General features: G+C 37.6%; 1 protein-coding gene across 4 annotated transcripts in view; it reads right to left on the reverse strand.

Annotated features, from left to right (window-relative positions):
• The window catches only part of ZNF883 (zinc finger protein 883), a 49,836-nt gene extending 37,378 nt beyond the window's left edge, over positions 1-12,458 (reverse strand). Inside the window, exons 1-4 of one of the 4 annotated variants that reach the window (XR_005235263.2) lie at positions 12,029-12,458; positions 11,008-11,091; positions 1,814-1,861; positions 1,553-1,632 (exon numbers count right to left, since the gene is read on the reverse strand). The gene's annotated coding sequence lies outside the window, so the exon portion shown is untranslated. The remainder of the gene's footprint in view (positions 1-1,552; positions 1,633-1,813; positions 1,862-11,007; positions 11,092-12,028) is intronic. The other 3 variants (XR_005235266.2, XM_037983697.2, XM_007968388.3) reach the window with 3 other exon arrangements.
• Positions 12,459-15,015: the final 2,557 nt, after the last annotated feature.

The raw sequence follows: 15,015 nt of genomic DNA on the forward strand, positions 1-15,015 counted from the left end.
AAATGAATAAAAGAACAATGGTGAAACTTAGCAAGAAGGCATAATATGAATAATATGAGCCTGGATTGGGATAATACTAGTAAGAATTTGGTGTAAGTGTAGATAATACATAAAAGAGAAGAAACAAAAAATGCTGAAATAGATTATAGGGAATTTTTACAAAATAAGATTAATAAAGATACAATGGTTTCTAGCCAAGAAGGCTGGAAGAATAGTGGCACTAATGATAGAAAAAGAAGGAAAGAGAGGCAACCTAGGGAAAGCTGGTGATTTTACTTTCACCATATTGAAGTTAAAGTGACTGAAAGTGAAGTAGGACATTCTAATGGAGATAAACTTTAAGCAGGGGAATATTTGGGGATAGAATGTAAGTGAAACACTTAAGTTGAAAAAATATATATAAGAAAGTTAACATAGAAGGATTATTTGAGGATGTCAGAATGCACTAACTTTTTGAGATAAAAAATAAACAAGTAGAAAATAAACCATAAAGGCACATGCGTTTATGTTAGGGAGCAAGTGAAGTTAACAAAAAAGCATTTGGGAAAAGATTAGAATGGAAAAGAATCTGGTGATGTCACACAAGGTAAAACAAAATATCAAACATGGCAGAAAGTCTGAACACAGGACTAAGAATAGGTTGCTATCAAGAAAGAACTCAAGAATCTCCTCAAAATAATTTTAGCAGAAGACAAGAATCTAACTCCAAAGATTAAAAGAGAACAGGAATTGAGGATATTAGCTACACATTTGAAACATTTGGTAATGAGAGAATAATTCTGAAAGGCAGATAAAAAATTTTTAGGCAACATATTATTTTAAAAGCAAGAAAACCTTTTTAATGTCTGAAAGTAGAAGGAAAGGAGCTGGTGAACTGGAGAGACTGAATCATAAAACAGTCATTAAATCAGACCCTAAAATAAGTAAAAAATAATGGAATCTGAAGTACAGAATGGAAAGACTAACAACGGAAGAGGGCCAATCTTCCTCTGAGATCAAGAGATACGTGAGAAGATAAATAAAGTTATATAGAAATGAAGTTGCTGTTGCTTCTACTAGATGAATGCAGGTTTTTAAAATACAGATGAGGGGCTCTGCACAGAGGACCCTAACCAATATTTCAAAAGCTATCTCCTAGTACCACTATTGTTACTAGCACCACCATAATGGATAAATGGACTCTTATTTACAAGGATTCCTGTCTTCTTGGTTGTTTTCGTTATCTGATTCTTTCCTGGCTGGTATTTTGTGACATTTCTCCATTTTTCCTTTGGTTTCTATTTATATGGTTCTTCTTAGTTGGAAGATAACATCCATGGATCCTAGAATTATGTCCTAAGTAGTCTTCAGGAATTCTGCGATAGAGAAACGTTGATACTTCTAAGGTAACAAAGTAAGACTATCTATTTATAAAGTTTTAAAGAAAAGGACTATCATCTGTTCAGTACAGAAATATCTTGTCTCTGGTCCCTAAACTCAAAGCTCAGTCTCAGCTGAACATCTGTAAATCTCACGATCCTACATATTTTGGGATTGGAGAAACTGTACTCACCCAGTGAGATGAGGCTGTAACAGTTTTTGAAGATCACATCCATGTGCCATGTCTCTGACATCTTCCAATGCCACTGGTTCCTAAAACATCAAACAAGTACCTGCTTATTAAGGGATCAGTCCTGCAGACATTTACAAAAAAAAAGAGTAAAGCTAACAATTAAAAATGACAAAGTGGAGGACTATTAAGTTGTTCAAAAAGGGTTCAGAATTCTAGGCTCAAGAGTGGCTAAAAGTTTATTATTTGGTGTCTACTACTTACCTGTTGAGGATATACGGAAGCAATACTGAAGTATCCCTATAAAGACACCTAAAATTAAAAAATAAATATGTGTATATGTATGTATATATACATACAAAATATAGGTAAACTATAAACTCAATTTAAGAAATAACAGAAAATATGGAGATATCGTAAGTGGGTAGTGCAAGAAGGTGCTTGTTATAACCCTATTAATGGCAACAACACACATAAAGGAAAAATTGATTATTCAAGTAAAGCAATTATAATAGGGTATAGAAAAATGAGAAGCTAAAGAGAGAGAAACAGATATAGATGTAGATGTAGATATACTATTGGTTCTGTTTTTCTGGAGAACACCAACTAACATAAAATAATAAATCCACTTTCTGTTTAACTCATCTGTCCTCTGCAAGCTTGTGTGGTGTGAATCCATGTATATACTGATTTCAAGCTTCTGGGACTGCAAATATAAGAAGGATAAGATCCCAGATGATGAGGAATTCACCAAGATAAATGCTATAATATGAGATTCCTTGGATGTCAACCAGGCAACCAACTTCCCCAGAAAACTTTGTTATTACTGTCTGCCATTTTTAAAATAATCACAATAGAATCTTCCTTGTGTTACACTCTATGGTTGACAGAAAAGGAATAATAGAAACAGAACTTGGTACTAAAAGATATGTACTCTATTTGCAAAGAAAAGTCTTATAGAAACTTAGCAGGAAGATGAGGGAGCATAAAACAAAACAAGCAGAAGAAAGTGTTAAACAAATGGTGAAATGACACTGGAGAACTACAGCCTCTTTTCACCTCACCTTGGGGAACTACATTCTTACCATTCTGGCCTAAGCTAGAGGCTGAGAATCCAGGCTTGACCTCTTGCAGAAGGTCACTCAAAAGCAGAGAAATTAACATAGATTTTGGCATTCGTAAGTGACTAGAGTAACAAAACTGGGAACTGAAGGGGTTCCAAACACATGACCAGACTCTTCCCAAGGAATTGGCTGAATTTTGAAGCTGGGTTGGGAGTTTGAAGAGCTAAGCTGAAAACCTGTGAATGGCAGAGGCAAATCTTCCACAGTTTTTCAAGGTGAAGGAGACAAAGACTTGCCACATTCTCAACTGAATGCCCAGGAGAGCCACCCATAGGAAAAGAAGCAGTGGAGAGGCAGAATAAGTCTTATCGAAACTGCAGCCCAGCCCCAACTCAGCTGGGCTGAGTATATCTTCTTAGAAAAAAGAGGACCCTTCCTGGTGAAAGATGCCACCAAGTTGAACCTCTATGATGCATTCATACATGATGACAATATATTATGTATGTTACACATGTATCATGTGTGTTCAAACAAGATAGTCACAAAAGATAAACATGTGGTGCTGTATTTCCATATATCATGTGTTCAAAACTTACTAGACATACAGAGTCAATACTACAGGACAGATAAGATAAAACAAAATAGAAGAATAGACAAAATAGAGAAAAGACTGGCTAGCCATAAGTAGAAAGCTGAAACTGGATCCTTTCCTTACTCCTTATACGAAAATTAATTCAAGATGGATTAGAGACTTAAATGTTAGACCTAATACCATAAAAATCCTAGAGGAAAACCTAGGTAGTACCATTCAGGACATAGGCATGGGCAAAGACTTCATGTCTAAAACACCAAAAGCAACGGCAACAAAAGCCAAAATTCACAAATGGGATCTAATTAAACTAAAGAGCTTCTGCACAGCAAAAGAAACTACCATCAGAGTGAACAGGCAACCTACACAATGGGAGAAAATTCTTGCAATCTACTCATCTGACAAAGGGCTAATATCCAGAACCTACAAAGAACTCCAACAAATTTACAAGAAAAAAAACAAACAACCCCATCAAAAAGTGGGCAAAGGATATAAACAGACATTTCTCAAAAGAAGACATTCATACAGCCAACAGACACATGAAAAAATGCTCATCATCACTGGCCATCAGAGAAATGCAAATCAAAACCACAATGAGATACCATCTCACACCAGTTAGAATGGCGATCATTAAAAAGTCAGGAAACAACAGGTGCTGGAGAGGATGTGGAGAAATAGGAACACTTTTACACTGTTGGTGGGATTGTAAACTAGTTCAACCATTATGGAAAACAGTATGGCGATTCCTCAAGGATCTAGAACTAGATGTACCATATGACCCAGCCATCCCATTACTGGGTATATACCCAAAGGATTATAAATTATGCTGCTATAAAGACACATGCACACGTATGTTTATTGCAGCACTATTCACAATAGCAAAGACTTGGAATCAACCCAAATGTCCATCAGTGACAGATTGGATTAAGAAAATGTGGCACATATACACCATGGAATACTATGCAGCCATAAAAAAGGATGAGTTTGTGTCCTTTGTAGGGACATGGATGCAGCTAGAAACCATCATTCTTAGCAAACTATCACAAGAACAGAAAACCAAACACCGCATGTTCTCACTCATAGGTGGGAAATGAACAATGAGATCACTTGGACTCGGGAAGGGGAACATCACACACCGGGGCCTATCATGGGGAGGGGGGAGGGGGGAGGGATTGCATTGGGAGTTATACCTGATGTAAATGATGAGTTGATGGGTGCAGCACACCAACATGGCACAAGTATACATATGTAACAAACCTGCACGTTGTGCACATGTACCCTACAACTTAAAGTATAATAATAATAAATAAATAAATAAATAAATAAAAAGAAAAGACTGGAAGATTTCAATACCAATTTGGAATCAACCAAAAGGAATCAAATTAGTATTCTAGAACAGAACACTTGAAATTAAGAACTCAGAGGATGGGTTTAACAACAGATTAAGCCTAAGGGAAACACAGATCAACAAAAATACACAAAATGAAGTACAGAGAGCTAAAAGAAAAGAATAATGGTAATTTAAAAAGCTAAGAAAATATTGATGCTGATAGAAGCCTAAGGAGAAAATATAACTAAATGTAACATGGTTATCTCGAATGAGAACAGAGAGTAGAAAAATGACATTACACAAATACTAAAAAAATTTTAATGAAATACTACAGTTAATAATAATGTACCAACCTTGGCTAACTAACTGTGACGAATGTACCAAACTAATATAAGATGTTGACAGTAGGGAAAACTGGCTATGGGGATGTGGGAACTCTCTGTAATATATCTGTAAATTTTATGCAAATCTTAAACTATGCTAAAAGAAAAAGTTTATTAATAAAAGCAAGAGATACCTTATTTTTAAGTTAATCTCCTATTTATTTCAACTATTTTCTTATAGCTTATGTTTTTCTTTTAATCATCATTTAGTCATGTGCTATATTCTAAATGAATCCCCCAAAACCCACATGTTGAAACTTAATTGCCAATGTGATAATATGAGGAGGTGGAGGCCTTTGGGAGGTAATTAAGTCATGAGTGTACAGCCCTCATGGAAGGGATTAAGGACCTTATAAAAAGGCTTGAGGGAGTGGGTTTGTACCCTTCCATGTTTTCTGCCATGTAAAGATACAGTGTTCTCTGCAACAAGGCACCATTCTGGAAGCAGAGACTGAGCCTTCACTAAACAACAAACCTGCTAGCACAATGATCTTGGACTTCAAGCCTCCAGAACCGTGAGAAATAAATTTCTGTTCTTTATAAATTACCCTGTCTCAGATATTTTGCTATAGCAGCACAAACTAAGACACCTGGTGATATGATTTGGCTGTGTCCCCACCCAAATCTCACCTGGAATTGTAATCATCCCCACAGGTCAAGGATGGGCCCAGTTTCCTGGGGGCAGTTTCCCCATACTGTTCACATGGTAGTGAATAAGTCTCAAGAGATCTGATGGTTTTATAAATGGGAGTTCCTCTGCCTGCATAAGCTTGTGCCCACCATCATGTAAGAAGTCCCTTTGCTCTTCCTTCGTCTTCTGCCATGATTATGAGGCCTCCCCAGCCATGCTAAACTGTGAGTCCATTAAACCTCTTTCCTTTATAAATTACCCAGTCTCATCTTCATTAGCAGATGAGAATGGACTAATACACCTTGTTTTACGTTTTACTTCCTGATGATGCAGTTTATGTAGTCCTTTTCATATATCAGACATTCAATAAAAGCTTATCTCTTAAAAACGAGCATAGGGGCTTATGAGACTTACTTAAGAGGTCTAACACACACATAAGTGGAGTCTCAAAAAAAAAAAAAAAAAGAATGGAAATGATGCTATATTTAAGGAAATATTTAAGGGAATAAGGATAGATTTTTCCCAACCAATGACTCACAGATTCCACTGCCCTCAAACCATAAGCAAGCTAAATAAAAAGAAAGCTACACCCACGAATAGAATAGTCAAACTCCTGAAAATCAGAGAAAAGGAGAACAATCTTAAAAGCAATTTAACAAAAGAGCAGAGTAACTTCAAAGCAGAAACAATAAGACTGCTGACTCCTCAGCAGTTCAAGAAAATCAACTGAAAAGCCATGTTTCTGGATGAGAAGACTTAATATTTTAAAGATGTCAATTCTCCCCTGTCGTGGGTTGAATTGTGTCCCTCCAAAAAAGGTATGTTGTAATCCTAACCTCAGTACCTCAGAATGTGACCTTATTTGGAAACAGGATCACTGCAGATGTAATTGGTTAAGGTGAGTTCACACTAGAATGGGGTGGGCTCCTAATCCAGTATGGCTGGTGCCCTTTTAAGAAGACGGTCATGGGAAGACCCACAGACATACAGAGAGAAAGTCATGTGATGAAAGGACAGAGAACAGAGTTATGCAGCTGCAAGCTGAGGAATACCAAAGATTTCCAGCAAACCACCTGAAGCTAGGAAGAGACAAAGAATGATTTCCCTACAGGTTTCAGAGGCAGGATGACCTTGCCGACAGCTTGATTTTGGAATTCTAGCCTCAGAACTGTGAGATAATAAATTTATGTTGTTTTAAGTTACCCAATTTGTGGTACTTTGTTAGGGCAGTGCTAGGGTACTAATGCATACCCCAACTTAACTGACTAAACTTTAGCTAAGAACTAAATGTTTGTGTCCTCTCAAAATTCATATGTTGAAAGTTTAACCCCTAAGGTGATGGTATTAGGTGAGGCCTTTGGGAGTTAATTAGGTCATGAGGATGGAGGCCTCACCAATGGGATTAGTGCCCTTATAAGGTGAAACATGAGAGAAATGATCTTTCTCTCTGCCATGTGAGAAAACAATAAGATGGCCATCTGTAAACCAGGAAGAGGGCCTTCAACAAGAACCTGACCATGATAGCACTCTGATTTTTAATTTCCAGACTCCAGAACTATGAGAAAGAAATGTTTGTTGTTTAAGCCATGCAGTCTATAGTATTCTTTTACAGTAGCCCAGACTGTCTAAAACACCTATATAATACATACTTTTCAAAAAGAAAAAAGATGAGGATTGAGGGTGGGGGACTTGCCCATACTAGACATCCAAACATATTCTATAGTTACATTAATTTTAAAACAGGGTGGTAGTGGCACAGAGATAGATTGAAAGAGTAATAAAATGAAACTGAGTCTAATAATAGGCCCTTTATTTTGCAGGGATTTAATATATGTTAAAGGTAGTATTTCAAATTATTTGAGGAAGGATAAAAATTTAATAAATAATCTTAGGACAACCGGTTTATCCACTTAGGGAAAAAATAAATTTAAAGCTGCTGCATTATAAAAAATAATTATAGATGAATTAAATACTTAAATATAAAACTAGAACTATAAAAGAACCAGGAAAACCACTAGAAGAATATTTTTATAATCTTGCAATGGGAAAATCCTTAATAAAATATAAAATCTAGAGGCTATATAGAAAAAGACTCACAGATTTGACTATACAAACATAGAAGGCAATCAACTAAATTAAAAGACAAAAGACATACTGGGAGTAAATATTTGCAACTAATAAAGCAAAAAGGACAATTTTCTGTATTATACAGAGTTTGTACAAATCAAATAGGAAAAATGTATAATGCAATACAAATCTGGGCAAAAGATATGAACATATGAACAAGAAATTCACAAAAGAAATACAAATGATCAATATACAAAAAGATTTTCAAGCTCATTTCTAATCACAGAAATACAAATTGAGATACTAATTTTCATTCATCAGATTGGCAAAAATGTTAAAAACAGGCAATATTCAGTACTGTTTTAAGTACTGGGGAAATGGCTGCTCTTATATACTCTTAGTGGAAAAGGTTTATTTGTATTTATTTTACAAAGTCACATTATAATCACACCAGGTTCATAATATATTACCTTTGAGTCATACACATTGTTAATAATAGTTATATTACCTGCAAAAATGAACTCACAGCACCTTGTACTTTTCCTCTTGTTACATCATTACATTCATTGTACCTCAGTGTTCTACTTCCAATGTCTGTCTTCCTTCTTAGGAAAGTGGGAGGGAGTGGCGCATAGAGTAACAGGAAGTAACAGGAAGAAATATTTATGAAAAGGAAGAAAATTCTATGGATTTATTAATAGTTTTGATCCAATGGAATTATAGTTGAACTCTTTTAACAAAAGTCCCTTTCGACTCAAGAATGATAGACGCATTATGTATTTGCAGATTTCTCTCACAGCAAATTAGTGTTAATGGATATTAGATCATTTATGATTTTAAAATCTAACATTTGAATTTTTCTATTTTTCTGAAAAATTATGTCTATATATCTAAATAAGCAAAATACATATAAATGACAAAACTATCAGGAATTTTGCCCAATGATTGTCCCAGGCACTGTCCTGGGAAAGTGAGAGAAAGTGGGATCTAGTGCACTAGTAGAGGAGTTGGCCATAAATTAGAGTCCAGGCCATTTCTCCATAGTAACAGGAGGGAGGACAGGCTCCCTCCTGTTACTATGGAGTATAATGGGAATACTTCCTGGAAGGTTAGGGGATGTAGTGGTGAGAGCATTTGGAAGTTCTCTGCTAGTTCTCTTAGTAAAATAGGAAGCATGAGAGTGGAGATGGGGCGAGGAATTGGAAGTTTGGGGTGGATGAAGTGTTGGTTGGCTTAAAAAGTCAGATAATGAAGGAAATAGAAAAATCCGTCTTTCACCTGGATAATTGCTTTAGCTTCCTAGCCAGTATCCATATCTGACCCTGGTACCCTATACTCTATTCTCAACAGAGCATCCAAAATGGTTCCTTTAAACTAAGTCAAGTTATGTCACTTCTCTATTCAAAATCCTCCTATGAAAATTGGTAAATTATATGTAAATCTCAATAGAGCTGAATAAACAATAACACCAACCACCATCACCTCCTACATTTTCTCTTCTCATTCAACACAAAAGCCAAACTGGCTGTGGCCTATACTAGCCTGTGTGCTGTGTGGTCTACACGCTTTACCTCTGTCATCTCAACTCCTGCTGTGCTGCTCTCACTCACCGTCTCAGGCCACATGGCCTTCCTGACGTTCCCACAAAGGTTAAGCATATCCGCACCTTAAGGCTTTGCATTTGCTGTTGCTTCTGCTGAGGAACTTAATCCTCCTCCTCTCCTCTTCCCAAATATCTTCAACGCTTATATTCTTTTTTTTTTTTTTTTTTTTGGAGATGGAGTCTTGCTCTATAGCCCAGGCTGGAAGGCAGTGGCATGATCTCAGCTCAATGCAACCTCCACCTCCCGGGTTCAAGCGATTCTCCTGCCTCAGTCTCCTGAGTAGCTAGGACTACAGGCATTTGCCATAACGCCCAGATAATTTTTGTATTTTTAGTAGAGACAGAGTTTCACCATGTTGGCCAGGATGGTCTCAATCTCTTGACCTCGTGATCTGCCTGCCTTGGCCTCCCGAAGTGCTGGGATTACAGGCATGAGCCATCGCACCCAGCCCATGTTCTCATTTTCTGCAAGTCTCTATTCAATGTTATCTACCAGTGAAGCCTTCTCTCACTCCCCTATATTAAATAATGACTGTCCCATGTCTTCCCTAGCCCCGTTACTCTGGTATAGTTTCCTCTATTTATCACTACGAATGATGTTCAGTAGATTAGGTGAATTAGTGCATTTTTGAATTAATATTTTCAACTTACACATTTACTGGAATGTAACCCCATGCTAAGCTGAGGAATATCTGTGTTTACATTATTGTCCCATCCAAGACTGTCAGCTCCACATAGGCAGGGACTTTGTGTTATTCACTGTTATATCCCAATGCTTAGAATATTAGCTGGCAAAAAGTAGGCACTCAATGAATATTATTCAGTGAGTGAAAGAAAATCTTCCCTCCCTCTGGACAGAGGTGATATTTCAGGAAATAAAAAATACAGCAGAGCTGCATTACAGACACATATGTATATTTTATTTGTACAAATCTGCCCAACAGGCTCAAGAAAGTATGTCATCTAAAGGTAAGAGTTAGATGGGAGAATCTCCTGTTTCCTCAGTCTCAGTTCTCACAGCCCTCTCGTAAGTGAGCATCTTGCTATGCTGAGTTATTTTAATGTTTAAAGAACATAGTTGGGGTACATTTATACATGTATATTATTGCCTGGTTGTATACACACTACATGTAAATACACATTATGAACTATCGTTCATAACAATGTATTGTATTCTTGAAAATTGCTATGAGAGCAGTTTAAGTGCTCTCACCACAAAAAAATTAAAAGTACGTGAGGCGATGCATGTTCATTAGCTGATTTAGCCATTCTACCAAGTATACATGTTTCAAAACAACACGTTACACATGATATATATAATTTTTATTTGTCAGTTACAAAGAAAAATTACGCCGAGTGCGGTGGCTCACACCTGTAATCCCAGCACTTTGGGAGGCTGAGGCAGGCAGATCACGAGGTCAGGAGTTCAAGACCAGGTTGCACAACCTGGTGAAACCCCGTCTCTACTAAAAATACAAAAATTAGCCAGGCGTGGTGGTACACGCCTGTAATCCCAGCTACTCAGGAGGCTGAGGCAGGAGAATCGCTTGAACCCAGGAGGCAGAGGTTGCAGTGAGCCAAGATCATGTACTGCACTCCAGCCTGGGCGACAGGGCGAGACTCTGTCTCAAAAAAAAAAAAAAAAAAAGAAAGAAAGCAAATAATGAGCAATAAAAGAGATTCTCAAGGGACATTTAATTGCATATGATTTTTCCACACTGTAAGATGGAACTTTAGAAATTAAACCCAGCTTAATTTCTATTAAGAAATGCCTTGAAAAGTTCTGCTCACCAAAGACCATGTAGTCAGGGGCCAGTGGTCAGGTCCTTCTTGATGCCGTCTTATAGAAGTAAGTAGAGACCCGAGAAAGTAGAGCTGAAAAAGGAAAGGGGCCTTGAGAAATCAGGATTGTCTTTATGGGAAGCCTGTCTGACTACCCGGGTATAACCCGCACCCTCTGTAAAAATGTCAGAATGAGTCTAGGAACAGATTGTTTCCCTGCAGAGTACGAAGTGAAAGGCCACTTACATTCCTGTCTCTGGTCACTGGTCCAATCTGACAAACTAGAAACAGGGCTAACTTTACCCTCCCATGATGGGTGGCACCGAGTACATCAGCCCCTTATTTGTTTGTTAATAATAATACTTGTAAAGCATATACAATTTTTCGAAGTGCATCCACAAATGCCATCTCAAAGAACAAACAATTGCTCTTCATTGCCCACAGAGTGTAAGAAATCAATTCCACAGTTCTTTATAGAAGAGACTTCAGAAATTTACCAGTAAAACTAAACAAACTACCTCTAGCGAGGAGGTGAGTTTCTGAGGAAACAGCAAGAACTGGATGTCAGGAAACCTAAATTCTAGTTGGCACTAAATACCTATATCACAGTTTTCTTGCAATTCCCAGGTCTACCACCAAGGTCTGGGGTGGCTGCCCCTCCTCAGATAAACTGCCCCCCTCACAGTCAAAGCAAGGCCCAAAAGCTCTGAGCTCTGTTTTCATGACCCTCCAACCCCGAAGAGAACCCAAGGCCCCGACTGGTAAGGCTGGGATGCGCAGACAGGGCTTTGCCTCCTCCTCACCCCGAAGCGGGATGCTGGCCCAGGTCACCATCACCCTGGGCCATCACTGCAACGCGAACCAAATACCCAGCCTGACCTAATCGCCTTTCCTCCGCCCCCGCCTCTGTCCCCGGGCCCGGCCAATGCAGTCTCAGGCCTCTGCTGACCCGCCCGAATGGTTGTGTTTGAAGCGGACCTCTCTCCCCACCTCCCGCACGAGTCCAAGGGTCGGGAAAGAAAAAGCTCACCTGCTCCACGGAAAAATAAAGAGCACTGTCGGGCGATGAGGTTCCCAAGCCAAGAAGTACGCCTGCGCACGCGGCCGACAGGAACTACATTTCCCAGCATCTTCTGCAAAGGGCTCCCGCGAGCTGCGTCTTCCACCGGTATCTTTCTAACGCTTTGCGCATTGCGAACGTGAGCCTTTTCCACTGTTGTTTAAATAAAAAGAAGAAAAAAGAAAAACAAAGATTTTTTTCTTTTGCTATAAACAACTGTAAATCCAAAGAGATGCAGAGTTTGCGTTAACAACACCCCCGACACAAAAGTAATACCTATTCACTACATTAATAGATGATTTATAAATAACCCTTTATTCAACAGATAAAAAAGCAAACTACCCAAATGGATTCATTGCAGAAATATTTATTAACGCAGTGATTAATTCTTTTTTAGCATTCTAAAAGTAAATCTCTGATTTATAGCTAGCTTCTTTGTTATGCGTGTGTGTTGAGGGGATGGTGGGGTGCGGGGCGGGGGAAAAACAGGCGGCAGAGAAAGAGAGACAGCGAACAAGCACCAGAGAGATTCCATCCAAGAATGTGGTCATACTTTTGGGGTAAATTTTTTTTCTAGCTTTTTTCTTTCTGTTAGGAACTTAGGTTATGATCACTTCAGTGCTACCAAAAATAGTATACTGATGAACAACCTTGTAGATTAATCTGTTCCCTCCTCCACATCTATTCTTGACAAACACGTCCAAGAAACGAATATAATGAAGAGGGAATATGCATATCTAACTTTTTTCCTAAACAAACGAATATAGATAGATAGATTGTAGATAACAGAGAATAGAGATAAGAAAAAAGAACAAAATTAAAGTCAGATGAAAGTTCACTCCAAGATACTCCTTATTCTATATTTAAATATGTAATTTCTATGCATATATATACAAATTCTGTATCATTACATATTCTCAAGTATAAAACTACACATACCTTAAAAAATTGCTTTATTGAGATATGATTGATATAACCGTACACAGTTAATATACACAACTTGATGTGTTTGGAGATAAGTATATATCTATGAAACCATCAAGCCGTCATGGCATCAGTCCCATAAATTCATCTATTATTTCCAAAAGTTTACACTCCTTTGGTCTTCCTCCGCCTTTTGTGGTAAGAACACTTAATGTAAGATCTACCCTCTTTACTTATTTTTAAGTATATAATACACAATTGTGAATTGTAGGCTCTTTATGGTACAGAAGACATCCAGATCTTATTTATTTTATATAAATAAATACTGAAACTTTGTACTCTTTGACCAAAACCTGCCCATTTCTTCCTCATCCAGCCCCTCCACCATTTTACTTTGTGTTTCTATGTATTTCCCTATTTTTGATTCCACATATAAGTGAGATCATGCAATATCTGTCTTTCTGCACCTAACTTATTTTACTTAGCATAATATCCTCCAGTTTCATCCATGGTGTCATAAATGACAGGATTTCATTATTAATAAGGCTGAATGATATTCCATTTTAAGTATATACCACATTTTCTTTACTTGTCCACCAATGGATATGTAGGTTGTTTCCATATCTTGGCTATTGTGACTACTGCTGCAATAAACATGGAAGTGCAGATATCTCTTCGAGATCCAGATTTCCATTCCTCCGGATATATACCCAAAAGTGAGACTGCTGGATCAAAGGGTAATGCTATATTTAGAGGTACATTTATATCGATTTCCATAGTGGCTGAACCAATTTACATTCCTACTAATAGTACACAGGGTTTGTTTTCTCTACATCATCTGTTATGTATTTATTTTTATAATAGCTATTTTAACAGAAGTATGGTGATATCTCATTGTGGTTTTGATTTGCATTTCCCTGATTACTAGTGACACTGAGCACTTGTTCATATACCTGTTGGCCATTTGTATGTCTTCTTTGAAAAAATGACTATACAGATGCTTCACCCAATTTTCATCAGGTTATTTGTTTTTTGCCATTGATGTGTAGGAATTCCTTTGTCAGGTGGATATTAACCCTCTGGATATTAACCTCTTATCAGATATATGGTCTGAAAATATTTTCTCCAATTCTGTTGGTTGCTTTTTTATCTTTTTATTTTGTTGTTTCTTGCTGCGCAGGAGGGTTTTTGTTTTTGTTTTTTGTTTTTTGTTTTTGACGGAGTCTCCCTCTGTCGCCCAAGCTGGAGTACAGTGGCGTGATGACCCTGGCTCACTGCAACATCCGCCTCCCGGTTTGAAGCGATTCTCCTGCCTCAGCCACCTGAGTAGCTGGGAATACAGGTGCACACCACTATGCCTGGCTAATTTTTGTATTTTTAGTAGAGATGGGGGTTTCACCATGTTTGTCACGCTGATCTCAAACTCCTGACCTCGTGATCCACCTGCCTCAGCCTTCTGGGATTACAGGCGTGAGCCGCCGCACCCGGCCAGTGCAGGAGGTTTTTAGTTTGATATAATCCCACTTAGTGTAATCCCACTTTGGTGTCATATCCAATAAATCATTGGGCAGCACAATGTCTAGAATATTTTCCCCTATGTTTTCTTCTAAACGTTTTATTGCTTCAGGTTTTATGTTTAAGTCTTTAATCCATTTTGAGTTAATGTTTGCATGTAGTGTAACATAAGGGTCCAGTTTCATTCATGTGGCTATCCAATTTTTCCAACATTATTTATTGAAGAGACTATCTTTTCATCCTTGTAGGTTTATTTCTGAGCTCTCTATTCTGTTCCATTAGTCTAGATGTCTGTTTTTATGCTAGTCATATACTCTTTTGATTAATGGAGCTTTGTAACATATTTTGAAATTAGGGAGTGTGATACTTTCAACTTTGTTAGTCTGGCTCAAATTTTCCTTCGTTATTTGAGGCTTTTGTGGTTCCAAATGAATTTCAGGATTTTTTCTGTAAAAAAAAAAAAAAAAAAAAATGCCATTGGGATTTTGATAGTGATTGCACTGTATCTATAGGGCACT

This window comes from Chlorocebus sabaeus, chromosome 12 (assembly GCF_047675955.1).
Source record: "Chlorocebus sabaeus isolate Y175 chromosome 12, mChlSab1.0.hap1, whole genome shotgun sequence".
NCBI classification, from domain to species: domain Eukaryota; kingdom Metazoa; phylum Chordata; class Mammalia; order Primates; family Cercopithecidae; genus Chlorocebus; species Chlorocebus sabaeus.